The sequence below is a fragment of the Lissotriton vulgaris genome, chromosome 8 (assembly GCF_964263255.1).
Source record: "Lissotriton vulgaris chromosome 8, aLisVul1.2, whole genome shotgun sequence".
Taxonomy (NCBI): domain Eukaryota; kingdom Metazoa; phylum Chordata; class Amphibia; order Caudata; family Salamandridae; genus Lissotriton; species Lissotriton vulgaris.
In genome coordinates, this window is record NC_141696.1 from 711070938 (window position 1) to 711092792 (window position 21855).

The 21855-nt window shown below is 46.0% G+C and overlaps 1 pseudogene; it reads right to left on the bottom strand.

Moving 5' to 3' along the window:
- Positions 1 to 1587: 1587 nt before the first annotated feature.
- LOC147697909 (large ribosomal subunit protein eL8-like) overlaps positions 1588 to 21855 on the bottom strand; it is an 83807-nt pseudogene continuing 63539 nt past the window's right edge.

Below are 21855 nucleotides of genomic sequence, written 5' to 3' on the forward strand. Positions count from 1 at the left end.
ACCAGAACAACCAGTGATAATCTTACGAAACCAAACCAAACCAAGGACTAAAAGGATTTTAACAACCCTTACGAAGTAACCAACTAGCAACCACTAAATACTTAACTGAGGCACTGAAGACGTCACCAAGGAGAAACCCGTCACGTTTCGCCGTACTAAGGACTGCACCTCGGGTCCAAGACAGGGCGACGGTCAAGGCAACGGACCACTGCAGCCGTCCTGAACGGGAACCCTCGTGGAAGAGAACGTCGGGCCACTTTTTTTTTGCGATATGCCGGGATCGATGAAGTGGGGCGCCTCCCTCAGGAATCTTCACACGAAGCTTCTCGAACTCTTCAGGCTTTTGGACCGGTACCGAATGATGTCGCCCCACATTGGGCGCCAATTGGAGTTCTGGACTTTTTGGTTCCGTCCAGAGGTGTCAGGGATAACACCCGAAGACCCCGGAGTTCCACCTGTCTCGGTGCACAAATAAACAGAAACACGGGCTTCTCGATGGTGGCGTCAAAGACCAAAGGTTTATTACTGCAGGGACACAGAAGTCACAGAAACTACACACGGGCAGAATCTAGGAGCCTGTTCAATTTGTACAAAAAGGGTTGCTCCTTATATACTAAAATTTGAGCTTGAGGCAAATTCTTTACATGTAATACATTCCCAAACCTTTGTGTCCTAAACAATAAATATTTGGCGTTGCACAATCGTCGACAATATCTGATGTCAAAACATTACGAACGAGGGGTTCCCACTTTTCCATCATAATCTCATGTCAACTTTTCATTCAAGACCCGGACCGCCTCATCGTAAATTTCGTTACCTCCCCCTAATAAAGGCCCAGAAGGAAAGGAGCAGAGCCAGGTGCAGAAGATAGAAAAGCAGGATAAGGGATGTTTGTGGGTTGTAAATGGGCAAGGCTACCGGCTTCGGCCGCCTAATCATGATCAGGTCAACGAACACAAGAACCAGTATAGCAGGACTGGCCTCGGGCAGAGGGGGTAGCCTTTGTCGAGTCATGCAGCTACAGCGTGTTCTGTTCTAAGGTGCACGTGTCACGGGAAAGGTGAATCGCCGGCTAAGCCTACGTGTCCTTAATCGAAATGAAGTAATCAGAGGTCATTGCGTATGTGAGGGCAAGAAACACAAAATGGCTGCCATGATCTAAGATGGATGCCATGGGTAGATCGGAAATGTGTTTGTAACAGGAGTACTCTTGCTCGTGGCATAGCGAAAACATCAGGATATGCTAAATGGATCATTTGCGGTTCATTGATACCAAAATTATGTATTTCCGACAATATTGAAAACATGGGTTCAAATCGTCACGGAACCTCAGTACTGTAAAAAATATATTTTTAAATAATGAAATTACTTTAAATTACATCTATATATCTTTCTGTAACTTCTTATAATTAATAAATAAATATATAAGTTTTAGTTGAGGTGTGTTTTTTTAAATACATCATCAAAAAATGAATTCTAATAAAATTAATATATATTTGTTTTGCAGGGACAAGCAATTTATTTCAGAAAAAAACAATGCAGCATTTTTCCTTCATAGTTTATTATGTACAGAAAGATGCTGTTGACTTAACCCAGCCTGGTGGCAATCTCCTTTCTTTGCCTTGACATTCTCAAGTTTTGCAATCGAGTTACTGAATTAGGACTCAGGACACCACCATCCCTCTGACGATGAATCTCATCATATATGTCAATTTAGTTGACTCTGATGGCCTTGACTAGCTTGTCTAGAGCAACCATATCTTCCGTTTTTTCTTGTGTGAAAGCGATTGAAGTGCAGGTCCTCCTGTGGATCAGTCGGCCCAGCCTGGCCATCCCCATTATGATGCAGTATGGATCACCCATTTTACAGCCCAGAGCAGGCAAGAAAACTACAAGCTCAATAGGGTCCACATCATGGCTAATGACCATCAATTGGACTTTCTTATATTCAACCAGAGTGGTTACTATGTTCACGTCTGCACAGAGCACAGGAGGTCTCTTGATTGGAGCATCCCCCTTGCCTACAGCCTTCTGTTCAGTGGGAGCCAAGAGCCTCTGCTTCTTCTCCTGCTTAGTCTCTGGTCTATATTTGTGGGCCAGCTTAAAGAGTTGAGTATCCGTCTGTCGGTCCAGGACCTGCTTGAACTGGTTGATCGCAGGTGGCACTTAAAGTCTATTGTTAGAGGATGGGCCCCTGGCGCTGCAGCTGGATGTGAGTCAGATCACACTTAGACTGAATAATCTGGCCAAAGTCGTAGATTTTGGGTTTCTTCTCAAAGAAGAGGTTGGTTTTCTTGGCCTTGAGTTCGTCTTCACAGAAGGGGAAGGGCCACCTTCTTCCCTTTCACCTTCTTCCCCTTCGGCACAGCTGACAGTGATAGAGAAAAAAAGAATTATAATAAATATTTGTAATAAATATTTATAATACATTTTAACTCAAAATTAATTTGATAGCTTCTAGCTTTTTTATTTTGCTCTACATTTAAAATAAATATATAGAATTAATTTGCATTAAGATTTATCAACTTTTTTTAACTTTCCCCTATTCTTTACCATTGAAAGATCACCGCCGGGTTACAGAAACCCTCACCAACATGTGGAAATTACTAGTGGTAACTTTACACTCGTAATATTGTCTCCACCCCCCGAATTCAGGGGGTGTAGAAATGTAAGTCTACAATTTGTTGTAAATTTTCACTCGTAAATAGGGAATAGTCAAAAGTAGTCCATTTACTACAAAGTGGAAGAGTAAATTCACACATGCAGATTTACTCACGTGTAAGTTTACCTTTGTGATATAGGGCCATATGTATCAAGCAAATTTGCATTTGCAAAGGCCGAAATTTGCAAATGCGAATTTGCTAAATGGAATGTTTAAGCAAAATGTGGTACAAAATAAGGAATTGCAAAATTTGCAATTCCTTATTTTGCAATTGCATTTAAGGAATCGCAAATTTTGCGATTCCTTATATGCAATGTATTTAGCCAAAAAAAATTGCAAAATGCCCTTAAGGAATCGCAAATTACCACCAACTTCTAGTTGGTGGTAAGTTTTGAATTCCTTGACAAATGCACATTTTTGCATTTTTCAAAGTACCATGTGACTAACATACATGCCCTTAGGGCATGTATGTGCGCCACATGTGCACCCATGGGATGAAACAGGGTGTTCTTTGGACACCCCTGCACCCTTGACATTATTCTCAATTTGCGATTAGCAAATTGTGAATCGCAAATTGAGAATAACTTACCATTCATTCCTATGGGCCTCCTGGCCTATAGAAATGAATAGGAAAGTATTCCTTCATTGTGATTCGCAATTTGCTAATCGCAATTAAAGAATTTTAAGTAACAGCAAAAAAAATGTTATTTTGTACATACATGCCCATTTGCGATTCTCAAATAGTGATTTCTTAAAAATCGCTATTTGGGAATCGCAAATGGGTATCTTGATACATATGGCCCTAGGTCCCTAAAAATGAAATTCCAAAAGAAATTGCAACAGAAATGGCCCCACTTCAATGGCCTTATAAGACTTTTTAACACTTGTTTGCTTTGCCATTGATACATAAGCTATTGGCTGCAAATATAATGCCCCCTTCAGTGGACAGACACTTTGCAACTACTACCCAAGCAACACAATTACTAGGGTCCCAGTGCTCATGTTACAAAAAGTGGAACAGATCTGTCCCTTCGTGATGCAGCTAATGTTGCAACACCGCTAGCTGGCACCAAAATACTTTGGTTTGGCGTTCCCTAGTGTGAGTGCTTCTAAAACATGCTGCAACTTGAAAGGGAACTGTTAGACCTAGCATATCTTGGCGCAATTACCCCTGACTTTTTGCCTCTGCCTCCTTTGCTTTTAGATGCTTTGGGTACTTTGCCACTGCTGATCAGTGTCAAAGTACAAGAGTTCCCTGTTTAAAATGTAATGGTGATTGGTTGGCCATGATTGGTATGTTTGCCTTACTAGTAAAGTCCCTAGTGATGTGCACTGTGTGTGCAAGGACTTGTAATGCAAGGGCACACAGAAAAGGGAACTCAGGCCTTCAGTATAGGGCCTGCATGCAGAATGCTAAGATAGCATGTAGTCCTGACAAGTGCAACCACTTGTCAGGCCTGACTTTCCCTTTTACATCATGTTGGGCCCCCCTGTGGTAACTCCCAGGCAACCCCTGGGCAGGTTGCAGTGTAGGTAAAAGGCAGAACATATACTGAGGTGTGTGCTATGTTCTTACAGTGAAAAACTCTCCATTTCGGTTTTCACTGCTGAAAGGCCATCCTATCCATAGGACAGAATGGGGAAGGCTAGGCGTTGTGTTTGTTAGCCATGTTTCCTGTCATTTTAAAACGGAGAGGTGAGTATGTCTGAACTCACAGTATTATAACACGTCTTTCTGTGAAGGTTTTGTCACTGTGTGTTCTTAAACCACTATTTTAGAAAGTGGCTGAGTTTTGTGCTCTGAGCATTTCTGTGTGTCTCTGAAATGTAGATTGTCTGTCTGGAACTGAAAGGTGAAAGGAACTGGGAGCGGTCTTGACCTAAGGAGGGGTTCAGATGGCACCAATCTGCCCTGCATCTGGAGAGCAGGGGGGGGGAGAAGCTCAGGAGATGAAAAGTCCTGGGCTGATGCTATAAACCAATTGACCCATCTCCTGCTGAGTGATTAAGGATCCAGACCCCCAGTATCAAAGGGAGAGAGGTGACACTGGGAGGGAGACACCCAGAACTGATTTAGGGAGGGGTCAGGGACCCCTGAGCACACACAAACGATATTAAGGGGTATAACTAGGAAAGGTAAACGCCCTGAAAGTTGGAATGAAACAGATATGGATTGAGACTGTAAAGGCTTGGGCCCATTATGTGGTCAAGAGGAATCTCTGCTAAAGAATGGGCAATTAAACAGACTGTTGTGGACAGACCAATTGTTGCTTCGTGATCTGGGACTGGTATGCTCTTTGCTGTTCTAACTAAGGGCGAAGCTGTTGGGACTGTGCTTGGAGGTGCTGGGTCCCCCTGCTTGAAGAACCTGTGCTTTGTGCTGTGTCTTGTAACCCCCAAGGGCTCGAGGTAAGCTGGCTCCCTGTTTGGAAATAAAGGTTCATTAAAGTTTTTGGAGAAGTGCCAAGTAACGCAGTGTGTTCGTGCTTCTGCAGCTTGAGACCCTCAGAAGTTGTGCCATGTGATCGTGGGCACGCAGGAGTAAGCTAAGTCTCGGATGCGCTAAGTGCGTGTAGAAGTGCAGGCCAAGGCGTTGGTGAGGAGCGCCTGGTCGTGGTGTGCACAGGGAGATGAGGTGAGGTGAGGACGCGCAGTTTGCGTGTTGTGGTGCAGCCAGGGTGTTGGTGAGGAGCGCCTGGGCATCGTGTGCACCAATGAAAGAAGTGAGTCTCGGACGTGCTGGGTGTGTGTCGTGGTGTGGCCTGGGTGTTGGTGAAGAGCGCCTGGCCTCGTAGGCACCAACAGAAGAAGCGCATCTCGGATGCGCTAGGTGCCTGTCATGGTGCAGCAAGGTTGTTGGTGAGGAGCGCCTAAACATTGTGTGCACCAGGAGAAGAGGTGAGACTCAGACACACAGAGTGAGTGCCGTGTAGCAGCCAGGGCGTTGGTGAAGAGCACCTGGACATCGTGTGCACCGGGTGAAAAGGAGAGACTCGAACTTACAGGGTGCATGTTGAGGTGCAAGCGGAGCGTTGGTGAAAAGCGCCATATCGTCGTGAGCACCAAAGAAGAGGTGAGTTTCGGACATGCAGTGTACCTGTTGAAGTGCAACCTGAGGCACTGATGAGGAGTGCCTGAGTAGGGGATGCACCGAAGTCAAGTCTCCACTGTGCTGAGGGCGGATCTCGGTGTGAACTGAGAGCAACGGAAGGAGGGCCAAGTCATTGGGCCCTCAGAGTCACTCGCAGTGGCTCAGACCAGCAGCCACGGAAGAGCTGAGCCGCCAGCCTGAGTCTGCCGCAACCTGTTACGGAGTTCTGGATCAAGGCCCAAGTCGCTGACTTTGGGGAGGAGAGTGTGGTCACGCCCCCCCAGGTAACGTGGATCAACACCTGGGGTGGGGGTGCCGGCCCGGAGGGACACTCTCTCGGCCTCCTGTTGCAGTCAACTGTGCAACCCATTGCTTCGGCTCGGATCCCGCCCCGTGCTGACCCAAAAAGGGGCGCTGCTGGGACCGGAGAGGGAAGCAGTACTTTTGCATAATCATTTGATCCATAACAGGGGGACTGGTAACGGAGGACGTAAAACTGTTGTATTACACTTTGCATTATTGCTGCTAATCAAACTATCAAACTGTTGTATGACACCTGACCTCATTTGGGGCCTGACCAACTACATGCATGGTGCGTTAAGCACATGTGTTATTTTTCTATTGCATATTACCTGATTGTAATGTGGCGCATTACATTATTTCTTCAGTGCACAGTATCTGAGTATAACGTGGCACAGTGTATTATTTCTTCATTGCACTGTACAGGATTGTAGTTTGATGCATTGCTTTCTTTCTTCCAGGTACAGGCCGTGCTGGTGGCGATACGCGTTGCATTATTTCTTCAATTGCAAAGTACATGACTGTGGCGCTACGTATGGTATTGTTTCTCTGTTGTACAGTATAAGAGAATATCGTTACGCATTGCAGTATTTGTTTCCTTTTGCAACATGTGTGATTCTAGCAATACGACTGGCCTAACCTTTTGGAAACGGTTAGAAGTGAGCTTAGCTGTTGGTTAGGAGCAGTGGTTGGGATTAGAACCTACCAACCCACCTGAAAGAATACTACCCATTCTTTTATGTTGATTTCGTATCGTGTGGTTGTATTGTATAATTGCTCATATAAAGATTATACAAATGTTATCAAAACTCATGTGGAGTCTATTTGTGGTGACATCATGGGGTTACTGAGAGTGTGGTTGTACATATTGAACACTCGTGCCTTGGAGAAAAGCCAGGCTGCTCGTGCCAAGCTACTAAGGGGGTGAGCAGGGCTATCTCAAACGGTGTCCTTACTTAGCATAACGTTGAAGCGAGGAGTCGGGACGCCTGCCTCCAGCATTTGGTGGCGGCGGTAAGCGATAAGCACCCCCACTTCCAACAGCAGGGAGCTGGGATTAGATCCTAAAATAAAGTAAACATGTATGTGCAAAATCACTCACAGTAATTGGTGTTCATCATAAATTGATTGCAGACCACGATGCAACAACATATTGTTTTTGATTTGGTGGTTCTAGTGTTATGTAACCTTTAATCCACACATTATGTCTCAGGGGGAGAGTCAGATAGCGGTGAGGCTGAGGCTGCAGAATTGGAATTTGACATTGAGGCACTGTTTACCTACAAGGATGATCAGTTGAGGAAATTCTGCAGGGCTTTGGGATGTCCCATGAAGAGTAGCACCAAGATGGAGGAGCTACAAGTGGCCTTGATGGCCTGGTGGGAAGCCAAAGAGGCTCAAGAGACAAGTGATGGTGAGGTGGATGAGGATGACCCAGGGAATGGATTTGGTCCACAGGATTTGCCAGTGGAGGGACCAGCTGCAGGGGCTGGTAGTAGCCATTCAGGGAGCAGTTTTTCACCAGAGAAGTTGGAGAAAAACCAAAGGGTCAGGCTGCATGAGTTGGAGGTGTTAAAACTTAAAACTCAAGCAGAGGAGAACAGGAATGCTCTCGCGTTGGAAGAGAAATGGATTCACTTCTCCTATGAGTTAAGCATGAGGGAACTGGACATTATGAGTAGACAAGAAGGGCCCAGATCGCATGGTGGCAGCGCACCACCAGTGCCAGTAGGGAAGGTGTATATTCCCAAGGATTTAGTGCGAGATTACCAGAGGGGTGATGACATTTATGCTTGGTTCACAGCATATGAGATCGCACTAAAATGAATGAGATGCATGAAAAACATTTGGGCAGGCCTATGAAAACACCTTGAGGCTTCGGGGAGGGGCGTTCTATCACCTTTAGAAAGGGCGGGAACCCTGACCGAGGCCAACATGAGAGAGGCTTTATGCCTCCAGTATGGGCTCTCTCCTGAACAATACCAGCAGCAGTTCAGGACCTCTAAGAAACTAGAATCCCGTTCTTGGGGAGTATGTGTGAATGAGTACACCCGGGCACTGGATGGTTGGATACTGGGCAGCAAGGTCAGTGATTTTAAAGGCCTATGCAATTTAATCAGTTAGGAGCACTTGAGTAGCCTGTGTGTTCCAGAGCTGCACCAGCATCTATTGGATAGTAATCTAACTGATCCCAGTAAGCTTGCTGAGGAGGCGGACCTCTGGACAAGTACCCGGGTCCACAAGGGAGTTTGTGAATAACACTGCCAAGAGTGTGCAGGGTCCCCCGCCGAAGGTGGGGGAAGACAAGGGTAACCACAAGGAGTCCCCTAAAGGGCCCTAAAGTAGTTCCCCCAAGAAAGGGTCCCAGTCTCCCAAGGCCAAGAGGGTCTGGGTCTTGAAGGGTAAGAAGGAGTCCTGCGGTCCTCCTACGTGTTACTTCTGTAAAGAAGTGGGTCATATTTCCCCTAAATGCCCCAAAAATTCAGCTACAACCACTGGTGCTCCAACACCTGGTTTAGTGAGTCTGGCGTTGGGGGAGGAATTGAGTCCTTGGAATGGGGAGGAGCCAGCAGTTATGACCCTGGTCTCCTTAGGAGATCAAGAGATGGTCCAAGAAATCCCTCTGCCTGAGAACACTAAAAAGTACAGGCAGTGGGTGACCATCAATGGACGGAGAGTGGAGGCTCTGTGGGACACAGGTGCCAGTTTGACATCTGTCCAGTGTCATTGGGTTTCCAGTGCTCCTTTGCAAGGTGGCGCTGATTCCCTTTGAATGGGGAGGGGTCTCAGGTTCCTTGAAGGTTGTTGTAAGTCTATCCATGCCTGTAGACTGTTTGCTAGGGAATGACCTGGAGAGTTCCCCCTGGAAGGAGGTGAAGCACCAGGCACATTTAAAGATGTTGGGTCTACCTGAGTGGGCTTGTGTGACCACTCGGTCTATGGTAGCCAGTAAAGGTATTCAAGAGAACCTGGAGCCTGAAACAGTTGCCCAGGTGCCTGCCCGTAAGAGAAGAGGCAGGGGGTATGGGAAACCGGCCCCCACAGTTCCCACAGTCCAAGAGGAGGCACCCTTTGAAGGAGCCTACAGGGTAACAAGTGGCTGAACTAGAGGACATACCCAGGCTAACCAAATGGCAGCAGGAAGTGGGGACCTCCAGGGGGGAATTCTGTGAGGAGCAGAAGAGTACCCTTCTCTTGTAGGTTTGCAGCAGCAGGCAGCAAACCAGGCAACAGGTGATCAGTCTGGATCAGACTTGATTTACTGGGAAAACAATCTCCTGTATAGTGAGACAAAGGTGGCAGAGTCTGAGTCAGCCCGGGCGCTGGTGGTACCTGAGCGCTTCAGATCCTTCCTATTGGGATTGGCTCATGATGTACCTTTGGTGGGACATTTGGGGCAGGACAAGACCTTTGAGCAGCTTGTCACCCACTTCTACTGGCCCCAGATGCGCAAGATTTCTGATACTCATTTCAGGACCTGTCAGACTTGTCAGGCGAGTGGTAAGAGCGGAAGGAAGGGAAAGATCCCCTCCACCCTTTACCTGTGGTCAGCACACCCCTTGAGAGGGTGGGCATTGACATTGTGGGGCCTCTGGATCCCAAGACAGCCATGGGCAACAGGTGTATCCTGTCTTGGTGGACCATGCCACCCTGTACCCGGAAGCCATTCCTCTCCGTATGGTGACAGCCCCCATGGTGGGCCATGTACTGATGGTAATTTTCTCCCGTGTGGGGTTCCCCAGAGAGGTGGTATCCGACAGGGTACTAATTTCATATCAAGGTATATTAAATCTCCGTGGAAGGAGTGCGGTGTAACTTTTAAGTTCACCACACCATACCACCACCAGGGTAATGGTCTGGTTGAGAGGTTTAACCGAACTTTGAAGGGCATGATTAAGGGTCTGGAGGGACCCATGAGGAGTAGGTGGGACGTCCTCTTGCAATGCCTGCTGTTTGCCTGCAGGGTGGTGCCACACAAGACATTAGGGTTCAGTCTCTTTGAGCTCCTGTATGGGCACCCGGTCAGAGGACCCTTGAGTTTGGTGAAGGAGGGCTGGGAGAAGGCTCCTAGTACACCTCCCCAGGATGTATACAGCTACATTCTGGCCTTCAGGAACCAAACTAGGCATTTCAGGCAGCTCGCTCAGGCGAACCTGGAAGCCAGCCAGGAAGATATGAAACACTGGTACAATCAGAATGCGACTCTGGTTGAGTTTCAACCTGGTCAAAAAGTGTGGGTGATGGCACCAGTGGAGCCACATGCACTCCAGGACAAGTGGACTGGGCCTTATGAGGTGGTGGAGTGGAGGAGCGAAGTGACCTCCCTGGTGGACTTACAGTCTCCAAGGAATCCTTTGCAGATCCTCCATTTGAACTGCCTCAAACCACACTTTGAGAGGTCTGAAGTGACCATGCTCTTGGCTACAGATGACGGGGCGGAAGAAGAGAGTGAACCTCTTCCTGACCTTCTGTTAGCCAAGGAGAAGGATGGGTGAGTGGATGGGGTATACCTCTCGCCTACCCTGACCCCGGAACAGCGGAGGGACTGTTGCCAGGTATTGGGTCAGTTCGCCTCCCTGTTCTCCCTGATCCCAGGAGTCACCCATTGGTGCATCCATGATGTGGACACTGGAGACAGTCTCTCTGTGAAACAAACATTTTACAGGGTAGCTCATAAGGTCAGGGCCAGCATCAAGGACGAGATTTCCAAGATGCTGGCGTTAGGGGTAATGGGCCATCCATCAGCCCCTTGGCCAGCCCAGTGGTCTTTGTACAAAAAACTGCTGTACCGGGTGCCACCCCGGAACTCCAGTTCTGTTTGGACTACCGTGGGCTGAATGCGGTCTCAAAGACTGACGCGCACCCCATCCCCAGAGCTGATGAGCTTGTTGATCGGCTAGGACCTGCCCGGTACCTCAGTACATTTGATTTGAAATGTGGGTACTGGCAGATTGCCTTGACCGAGGGGGCCAAAGAGAGGTCAGCATTCTCAATGCCAGAGGGGCACTACCAGTTCAGGGTTATGCCCTTTGGGTTGAAGAACGTCCCTACCACCTTCCAGAGACTGAGGTACCAGGAGCTGCCCGGTACCTCAGTACATTTGATTTGACTTCTGTGTACTGGCAGATTGCCTTGACCGAGGGGGCCAAAGAGAGGTCAGCATTCTCAATGCCAGAGGGGCACTTCCAGTTCAGGGTTATGCCCTTTGGGTTGAAGAACGTCCCTGCCACCTTCCAGAGACTGGTTAACCAGGTGCTGAGCGGGCTAGAGGAATTCAGTGCTGCTTACCTGGACGACATTGCAGTGTTCAGCTCCAGTTGGGAGGAACATTTGCAACACCTCTGTGAAGTTATGAAGGCCTTGCATAGGGCGGGCGTAACTATCAAGGCAATAAGTGCCAGATAGGGCAGGGGTCAGTGATGTACTTCGGACACCTGGTGGGGAGCGGCCAGGTGGCGCCCCAACAGGCAAAGATTGATACCATTCTAGCATGGGAACCCCCCAGGATCCAGACAGGAGTGAGGGCCTTTTTAGGACTCACAGGGTATTACAGATGGTTCGTGAAGGGGTATGGCACCCTCGTTGCACCCTTGACAGAAATGACGTCCTAGAAACAGCCCAAGAAGGTGATCTGGACCGATGCCTGCCAGACCGCCTTTGATGCCCTAAAGGCTGCCATGTGCACTGCACCCGTGTTACGGGCGCCAGATTTTTTCAAGGAGTTTATAGTGAAGACAGATGCTTCAGAGCATGGGGTAGGGGATGTGCTCTAACAATTTAACAACGAGGGCTTGGACCAACTGGTAGCTTTCATTAGCAGAAGGCTACTTCCCAGGAGTGCAATTGAATGGGAAGCTTTTGCAGTGGTGTGGACACTGAGGAAGCTAAGGCCCTACTTGTTTGGGACCCACTTCTTGGTTCAGACCGACCAGAGGCCCCTCAGATGGTTGATGCAGATTAAGGGTGAGAACCCAAAGCTGTTGAGGTGGTCCATCACCCTACAGGGAATGGACTTCACGGTGGAACACCGTCCAGGAACAGATCACGCCAAGGCTGATGGTCTGTCCAGATTTTTCTGCCTTAGTGATGAGAACTCCCATGAGGATGTGTAATTCCCCTCCCCCCACTTGTGAGCTGGAGGGGACGCGTGTTAGATCTAGTAAATCTTGGCATGATTACCCCTGACTTTTTGCCTCTGTCTACTTTGCTTTTAGCTCCTTTGGGTACTTTGCCACTGCTGGTCAGTGTCAAAGTACAAGAGTTCCCTATTTAAAATGTAATGGTGATTGGTTGGCCATAATTGGTATTTTTGCCTTACTAGTAATGTCCCTAGTGATATGCACTGTGTGTGCAAGGGCTAGTAATGCAAGGGCGCGCAGAGAAGGTAACTCAGGCCTTCAGTGTAGGGCGCAGAAAGCTAAGTTAGCTTGGACCCTGACAAGTGCAACCACTTGTCAGCCCTCACTTTCCCTTTTACATACATTTTGGGCACCCCTGTGGGAGCTCCTAGGTAACCTCTGGGCAGGGTGCAGTGTAGGTAAAAGGCAGAACATATACTGAGTTGTGTGCTATGTTCTGACAGTGAAAAACTCTCCATTTCGTTTTTCACTGCTGAAAAGCCTTCCTGCCCATAGGACAGAATGGGGAGGCTAGGTGTTGTGTTTGTTAGTCTAGTTTCCTGTCAGTTTATAATGGAGAGGTGAAGTTTAGTATGTATGAACTTGCGGTCTTATAACACATCTTTCTGTGAAGGTGGTTTTGTCACTGTGTGATCATAAACCACTCTTTTAGAAAGTGGCTGAGTTTTGTGCTCTGAGCATTTCATTGTGTCTCTGAAACGTTGATTGTCTGTCTGGAACTGAAAGGTGAGAGGAACTGGGAGAGGTCTTGACCCAGGGAGGGGTTGAGATGGCACCAGGCCGACCTGCATCTGGAGAGTAGGGGGGAGGATAAGCCCGGGAGGTGAAAAGGCCTCGGCTGGTGCTATAAACCAATTGACCTATCTCCTGCTGAGTGATTAAGGATCCAGATCATAAAAGTTTTCGCATTTTTAGACCCTCAGAAGTTGTGCTATATGATCGTGGGGACGCAGAAGTAAGCTAAGTCTCGGATGCGCTGGGTGCGTGTAGAAGTGCTGGCCAAGGTGTTGGTGAGGAGCGCCTGGTCGTGGTGTGCGCAGGGAGATGAGGTGCGGCTCGGACGCGCAGTGTGCGTGTCGTGGTGCAGCTCGGGTGTTGGTGAGGAGCGCCTGGTCCTCATGTGCACCAAAGGAAGAAGTGAAACTCGGACGTGATGGGTGCGTGTCTGGGTGCAGCCAGGGCGCTGGTGAAGACCGTCGGGGCATCGTGTGCACCAACAGAAGAAGTGAGTCTCGGACGTGCTGGGTGAGTGTCGTGGTGCGGCCTGCGTGTTGGTGAAGAGCGCCCGGGCCTCATAGCCACCAGCAGAAGAAGTGAGTCTTGGGCGCGCTAGGTGCGTGTCGTGATGCAGCCAGGGCGTTGGTGAAGAGTGCCTGGACCTCGTGTGCACCTGGAGAAAAAGAGAGACTCAAACTTGCAGGGCGCATGTTGAGGTGCAAGCCGAGCTTTGGTGAAGAGCGCCGGATCATAGTGAGCACCAAAGAAGAGGCGAGTCTCGGACACGCAGTGTGCATGTCGAAGTACAACCTGAGGCGCTGGTGAGGAGTGCATGAGTAGGAGGTTCACCGAATTGGAAGTAAAGTCTCCACAGTGCTGAAGGTGGATCTCGGTGTGGACTGAGACCTGCGGAAGGAGGGCCAAGTAATTGGGCCCTCGGAGTTACTCGCAATGGCTGGGACCGACAGCCCAAGTCCGCTTCAACCCGTGACGGAGTTCTGGATTAAGGCCCAAGTCGCTGATGTCGGGGAGGAGAGTGGGGTCGCGCCCCCCCAGGTAACGTGGATCAACACCTGGGGTGGGGGTGCGGGCATGGAGGGACACTCTCTCGGCCTCCTGTTGCAGTCAGCTGTATGAGCTATTGCTTTGGCTAAAAAACCCAGCCCGTGCTGACCCTAGGAGGGGCAGTGCTGGGGCCGGAGTGGGAAGCAGTACTTTTGTGTCATCGTTTTATCCATAACAGGGGCACTGGTAATGGAGCACGTAAAACTGTTGTATTACACTTTGCATTATTGCTGCAAACGAACTATCAAACTGTCGTATGACGCCTGACCTCATTTGGGGCATGACGAACTACATGCTTGATGCACTACGCACGGTGTTATTTTTCCCTTGCATATTGCCTGATTGTAATGTGGCGTATTGCATTATTTCTTCAGTGCACAGTATCTGAGTATAACGTGGCACAGAGTATTATTTCTTCATTGCACTGTACAGGATTGTAGCGTGACGCATTGCTTTGTTTCTTCCTGGTACAGGGCATGATGACGGCGATACTCATTGCATTATTTCTTCAATTGTAAAGTACATGACTGTGGCGCTACGTATGGCATTGTTTCTCTGTTGCACAGTATAAGAGAATATCATTACGCATTGCAATATTTGTTTCCTTTTGCAACGTGTGTGATTTTAGCAATGCGACTGGCCTAACCTTTTGGAAACGGTTAGAAGTGAGCTTAACTATTGGTTAGGAGTGGTGGTTGGGATTAAAACCTACCAACCCACCGGAAACAATACTACCCATTCTTTTATGTTGATTTTGTATCATGTGGTTGTATCGTATAATTGCTTATATAAAGATCATACTAATTTTATCAAAACTTGTGTGGAGGCTATTTGTGGTGACATCATGTGGTTACTGTAAGCGTGGTTGCACATATTGAACACTTGTCCCTTGAAGATAAGCCTGGCTGCTCGTGCCAAACTACTAAGGGGTGAGCAGGGCTGTCTCAAACGGTGTCCTTACTTAGCCTAACGTTGAAGCGAGGGGTCGGGGACACCCGCCTCCAGCATTTGGTGGTGGCGGTAAGCAATAAGGACCCCCACTTCCAACAGGAACCTAATAAAATCCCCGCAAAATTTATGACATTAATTTTTATCAACGTAACTCTTTTGTATTTGATTTATTTTCTCTCTCTTCCTGATTTTCTACTATACCGAGCAATATCGCCAGTTGTATGAGCTATATATAATTTTGCAATAGTAACAAGCGAAAGTAAATGGAGAATGTGACTGGATTAAGAAAAACAGAAAAGTAGGATTCCAGGTGAAAAAAATTAAAGCAAGAATCAAAATGTATTGACTATGGGGAAGGAAGGAGAAACAATGTTTTAAAATAGGATAAGAGATTAAATGAAATACGTGGTGGCTGAACGAGAGAGACTGCAGTGCGGCTATAGCATGCGCAGTGAATGATTGAGGAGTCCCCTCTTAAAAAAGAAAGAGTACATTTTGTATAGAGTTAATGGGGTCGAACGAAGAAATGAGGCATAGAATCAAACACAGTGAAGAGAAAGCACACAAGAGAAAGTAGTAAGATAGTAAAACATTACAGCTGGGGAAGAAGAGCTTGAGGAAATAGAGTGTTGGATTCTGGAAGATAGGAAAGTGAAAATGAGTGAAACAAAATGGGCTGAATAACCTGGGGCCAAGATGTGGCGTCAAGTGGTAAGGAGCGCGAAGAATATATGGGACAAATGTAAAAGTGAAAAAAGTGTGAATTTGGCGGTGGTCTGTCTGAGATATGCTGAGGGAGTATACATAAAATAAGGAGGTTAATGGTGGGGGAAAAATAGTCTTAGACCCTTGTTGAGAATGGTAAATTGTACACCCAGTAAATACCAATAACACAACATTAATTACTTGTTTCCAAATCAGCGCCACACTCTGGTTTACATACCATGAAAGGGGTAGATAATATTCTAATAGTGCATGGTAAACACCCTTTGGAGGTGTGCTATTTGTCTGCACAATTTGCAAGAGGTTTTACATGGTGAAAACCGTGAAGGCAAAAAAAAACGGATTTACTGATGTCCCTGGTATCGGTACCTTGGGGGTCAGGAGAGGGAATAAAGAGACTTTCAGCACCCGAATTGTAGTTTGTCACATAAGGCTGAGAAAGCACAGTTTCAGGATGCTGTGATGAACATCAACTTCTTGGTGAATAACAGTCAATCACAAGCAAAGAAGTAGATCAGAAATGTAGCAATGGAAAGATTTGATTTTCTTCCAAGGATTAAGTAGTACTCATGGGGACTGGTGCCACAGCAGAGCAAACAACGAACTACACTAAAGAAGAAATCTGAAATGTGCATGAGCTGTAAGGTTAGTTTGTAGGTCTCACTCAGAAAATGACTATGGACTCCCTCACGTCTGTGATACCCATGTTAATGCTACAAACCCTATATAGGGACACCATGTGATGTTAGACTGAAAGGCTTGTCTGTTCTTTTCGTATGTGTTCAAGAAAAAGGACCTCTGCAAACCTTGATTTTTTCTACTTATTTTTTTATTGAATGTGATTTCAGTGCTTGCAAGGGAGACACACCATTAACCTACATTTTTATTATATAAATTATTTGAAGTTGTTTTCTCAGTGCGTGCCATATTTGCCCCAACTGCATCCTTGTTTAAATCTCTCCACCTCTTCACTCCATTCTTTATGTTTTACACTAGTGTTTCCTGGTCTGTTTCACAAAGAACATTTGTAAGTCTAAGCTAGAAGACATAACTCATGCTGGTAGATTTATCAGTTTTTGAAATTCAAAGACATTCCTGATAGCATGTCTCCAAAGGTGTACCCTACCCCTATATTCCACAAAGTTTAGATGTGTTCTGTTTTCCTTCCCACCCATGATGGAATTTAATCCATCTGTTTACTGGAGCAAACCTCCCAAAATTTTCAGGCTGTAAAAATGGTCAGAAAGGCGTTTGTGAATGGTTGCAAACTCACAGGATTGTGTGCGTTTAAAAAACTCTCAAGGCAAACCATGACTTAATCAACCAATCCACCCATTGCATGGAGTTAACTGTTTTGTAATTGTATGCTGTTGTGCATTCAATTATGCAGTAGTAAAAGCGTTTAAGCCTGCCAACCATCCCTTTGTGGATCCATCACTGCTATAAATTGAGCCATTTGCAGCCGTGCACTGTGTTAATGGACAGAAATAGCTTTGTGATATTTTATACCCTACTCAGACGTGTGATTAGTAATGAAATGTTAAGAAACTCTACAGTTTATAAAGTTCGGAAGGTTTCCTCAAAACCTCGAAAATAATGTTTGTGTGAAAAAGCTTCTCCATTTTTTCTTCAAAGACATTTAGCAGAACAACTCTCCATTAAAAGTGAGTTATTACAGGCTAGAGGCAAAGGGATCCCACAAAGCCTACTTTTAGTCGAAGTATTCACCACCAAAATTGCAAAAGTTGCAAAAACTTACCAAGGTTATGTAGGTAAAAATCCTTTCAGCTGTTTAGGTTTGGAACAATGAATGTCTGAATTTGTTTGTTGGAATGCTGCACAGTGACCTGCAGGTTGGTAACAGTTCACCTCATCAGAACTATTTTATCTCTTGGCTACAATAGTAAACCTGTTTATCACTATTTGTTATTGTTGTACATTTTTCTCGGTGTACTTAAGGCTTTGGCTCTAGGTGGTTTAATGACTTTAAAGGCTATGGTGAACCAGAACAACATAAACATAGTTTGATATTGCAATCTTTAAATTGTATGGAAAATCCTTGCATGTTGTCAGTAATAATAAGATTTTAATTATGAGGACAACGGTGGCCCCCTGAAATGTCTATTGTAATTCCGATGAACTAGTTTTATTCCCAACTAGCAGCCCGCCCGACGTTGTTCGGGTAGGCTTTGTGAGGTGAAAGGTAGTCACCAGCATTGCGCAACCCGGAAACGGCCAGCTCCTTTCTGTGTTTTAACAATCAGCCCTTTTTGCCCACTTCCCCTCAAACTACTTGGCCTTCTGTTGTGAGAGCATGCGCACCTTCCCTCCCCCCCCCCCAAATCTCCTGCAGTCACCAACATTGCGCAACCCGGACACAGCCAGCTCCTTTCTGTGTGTTCCCTTCAAAGTACTTGTTCTTCTGTTGTGAGAGCCTGCGCACCTTCCCCCCAATCTCCTGAGCCCAGTCACCTCATCCTCACACTATCACTGGAGTACACTCACTTCCGCGCTCCTCCGCAGTGAACCGTGTGTCGGTTCACACTATCACTTGAGTACACTTACTTCCGCTCTCCTCCCCGCGCTCCTGGCCGTAGGCTGAACACCGCCTTACTTTTCTTCTTTACAGCTGCACTTTCGCCGCTCCTCCCCACGGCTCCAGTGGCGCACATTGCAGTGAACCGGGTGTTGGTTGCACTTTCGCCGCTCCTCCCCACGGCTCCAGGAACGCCATTGCAGTGACCCAGGTGTTGGTTGCACTTTTGCCGCTCCTCCCCACGGCTCCAGGAATGCCAACTTACTTTTGTTGTTTACGGCTGCACTTTCGCCGCTCCTCCCCACAGCTCCAGTGGCGCACATTGCAGTGAACCAGGTGTCGGTTCCGCGCTCCTCCTCGCGTCACGCTCACACGCTATCGCGTTGTATGCACCAAACGCCGCGTTTTGCACCCATGACGCTGACGCTGAACGCCGCGATCAATCACAGTATGCCTATGCCTAAGGACTACTTTTCCCCTAACGTTCTTCCCCTTCCTAATGTATATGGTGTGGTGATTGCCTATGTCTATCTCCTGGACCTCCCCTTTCCAACGCTGTATTGGGTGTTGTGATTGGTGCTGTACTTCTGCAGTTTACCTGGCCCAAAGGTTCCCAGTTCTCTCTTTATAATAGTAGTATAGAATTATAGATTTGTATTGTCAAAAAAAAAATAGGTTTGCTCACTTGAACCATGCTTGTCTGGTGTGAAAAAAAATACAAGCCAAGTCATTATGAAAGAGAAGTTAAAGGTATAATGCTATAAACCCAAGTGTCCAGAAAGTGAGAACTCAGCTATTTACAAACATAGGTGAGCCAAAGGCTCATAAGGTTTAGGTATCATTACACTCCATTTGCTCACCTGACCAAGTTCAAGCTTAAGGTAGAAGTCTGTATGTTTGTAACAAGAAGAGGAGTTGTTAGCAGGTATGGGTTATGTGCTGCTTTGACTTAGCCCCACAATGTATAACTATTGTACTCATTAATCATCATAGCTGCGAGAGTAGAGGAGTTAATTCAAAACACCCATCTAAATTTTAGTGGTTTTATTGTTGGTAATTCAAGATAATTCTTTGTCACAGAAATGTCAGAATCATTCTTAATTTAATAGTACAATTATTTCAATATAACCAATTCATATCTCGATTATGGAAATTAGTGTATGGTTGGCAACCATAGACTCACACTATCAACAAGTTTTTCACTTGGGCAAAGTTCTGCCATGGGCTTTTTAAAGACACAATTGTAGGTTTAACATCTCAGTACAGAAGGTAAAAATAGCTAATGGCTAAAAAAAAGTAAAAACAAAAAGTTCATCTGTAACATATCACTAAATCAAAGGAGAGAGGGAGGACTAGATAAGCTAGTCTGAATCCCCGCTTTTATATTTCCAAAATCAAGAGAGACTAGCTAGGTTTATACAGGTAAGACTCAAAGGAGTACGTATGTCAAAGAAAAACCAGTAGGTTTTATTTGAAAGCCCAGCACCCGAGGGTAAAAACTATTTTAATGAAACTGGGTATCTGTTGGCAAGTTAAAAGGCAGACGGACACAGTGGAGTATGGATTATGACCTCCAGTGTCCTGTGTGGTTTTTACCCTCGGGTGCTGGGATTTTTGTATGGCTTTTTAATCTTCACCTTCACACTCACCACATTGCACACTCAGCAATTATACCAGCTCCGCAGTAACCTGGCGTCGAAGCACACCCGGGGCACGTTAGGTGCCACTGTGGTGGGGCCCGATGATGAAGCATGCCACCAACTAGGTTGGTGGGTGAGGGCTTTCAAATAAAACCTACTGGTTTTTCCTTGACATACGTACTCCTTTGAGTCTTACCTGTATAAACCTAGCTAGTCCATCTGTAACATATCTCATGTCTGTTCATCAAGATGATCAAACATTTTTTTTCGAAAATTCAAACAAATAACCAGTAACATAATTTATGTGTAGATTGTGTCAGGATTCTACCATCCTGCCATCAGGGGGCGCTCATGATAGCCCTGTGGGGTCCAGATATTACAACAGAATATGACAGTCCAGGCTTCCGAACCATCTTCCTGATCATGGTCCTTGTAGCTCTTTCTGTCTCCAAACCCTGCTCCAGTCATGTCCTGATGGTGGTGCCCTATTCTCTCTCTTGATTTTCTGCATTCCACGGCTGTTCTGACCCTTTTATACCTGCCTTCCCAACATTTCACTCTCTTGCCTCTGCTCTGGCTCTTGGCTTTCCTGTTCCCTGCCTTGTACCGTTGACCTTTCCCTTTCCAAGTCCTAGTTTAGTGTTCCCTCCATTGGTGATTCCCTGATTCTTTGCTCCGGGTTTAGTTCTTGCATCTGGTTCTCTCCCTGCACCTCTGCTCCTCCCTAGAGATTTCAGCTATTTCTGCTCTCTTAGCCTTGAGTGCAGTGGCTTGCAGCTGGCTTGGCTGTTGAGTCTCCTTTAGCTCTCTCACCTCCCTGTTGCTGATTGGTTTCCCTTTAGAGTTATGAGTGTAGAAATCTCATTATGACCAGATCCACATTAAAACTTATTAAGTAAAAATCCAACTTCCAAGCAAATGTCTTTCTTCTCCAGGTCGACAAATCATTACCACCATGTTAGAATGGAGCAAAACCTGAATACATTTCAAAATAATCATCAACGTACAACATTTAATGTTCGGTCAATGAGAGGTTTGATTACGTTTTAAAAGCTTTATTTCTCATTTAAGAGATTAGTTCATATTTTTGTTCCTTTATCTAAGTTAGTCAGACAAATCTGTTTATACAAATATCAAAAAGATTTGTTATAAGAGACAGCATACAAAATAACACTGCATTCTATAAAGGGTTTAGTCTCTATCTTAATGTAAAGGACCTAACCTATCTTAGCGAGAACCCATAAAGAGTTCTTTTGGAAAAAAGCAAGTAAATTTGAAGCAAAGGGCTCATAGCTATGAAAAGTCGAACTTCCCATGAAGAGCAGTTCTGGAAACTCAGCCACGTTTCCTAACAGCTGCCCTAACAACCGTTAAAATAGGTAGAAGGAAATAATCACAGCAGTAGCTATGATCAGAATAAAGATCAAAAGTCTCCTAATAAAGGGTAAGGAAAACAAGAAAATCACTGTTAGCAGTAGCTTACAGCAATCTCGGGCAAGAGTAGCACAGTCAAGTGCTAAGGGACATGGCAGGGAAAGAGAGAACAGAATGCATTAACTCTTTAGCTAGGACCCTTTTTTATATAGAAATGCGAAAAACATAAAACATGTTGCAAACTCGAAATGTTGAATCATCCCTGGCCAATGGCAAAAGATCTTCCAATGGTCTGCCATCTTCTTCCTCAATTTACACGGTAAACATTCATTTCAACATGTTGTTATTTCAATATGGCTATAACATATTACAAACAGATACATCTAGCAAAGTTTCCATGAGAACCTTTGCAAGTCTACTCTGTTAGCAGTTCTGTGTCCCATTGTGTAAAAGGTCTATGAAATGAAACATTATTATCTAGCATGCCCTGGTTAGATCATGGAAATCAGAGCTATAGCAAGCATTTTCTTTACCTATTCATTATAAGCATGCAGCAGAGAAAACTATCTGAATACAATGAAATAATATGGTGTGCGGTGGAAATGAATACATTTTGCAGCACACAGCACATTTCACAAAGATTTCAAGTTTTGCAG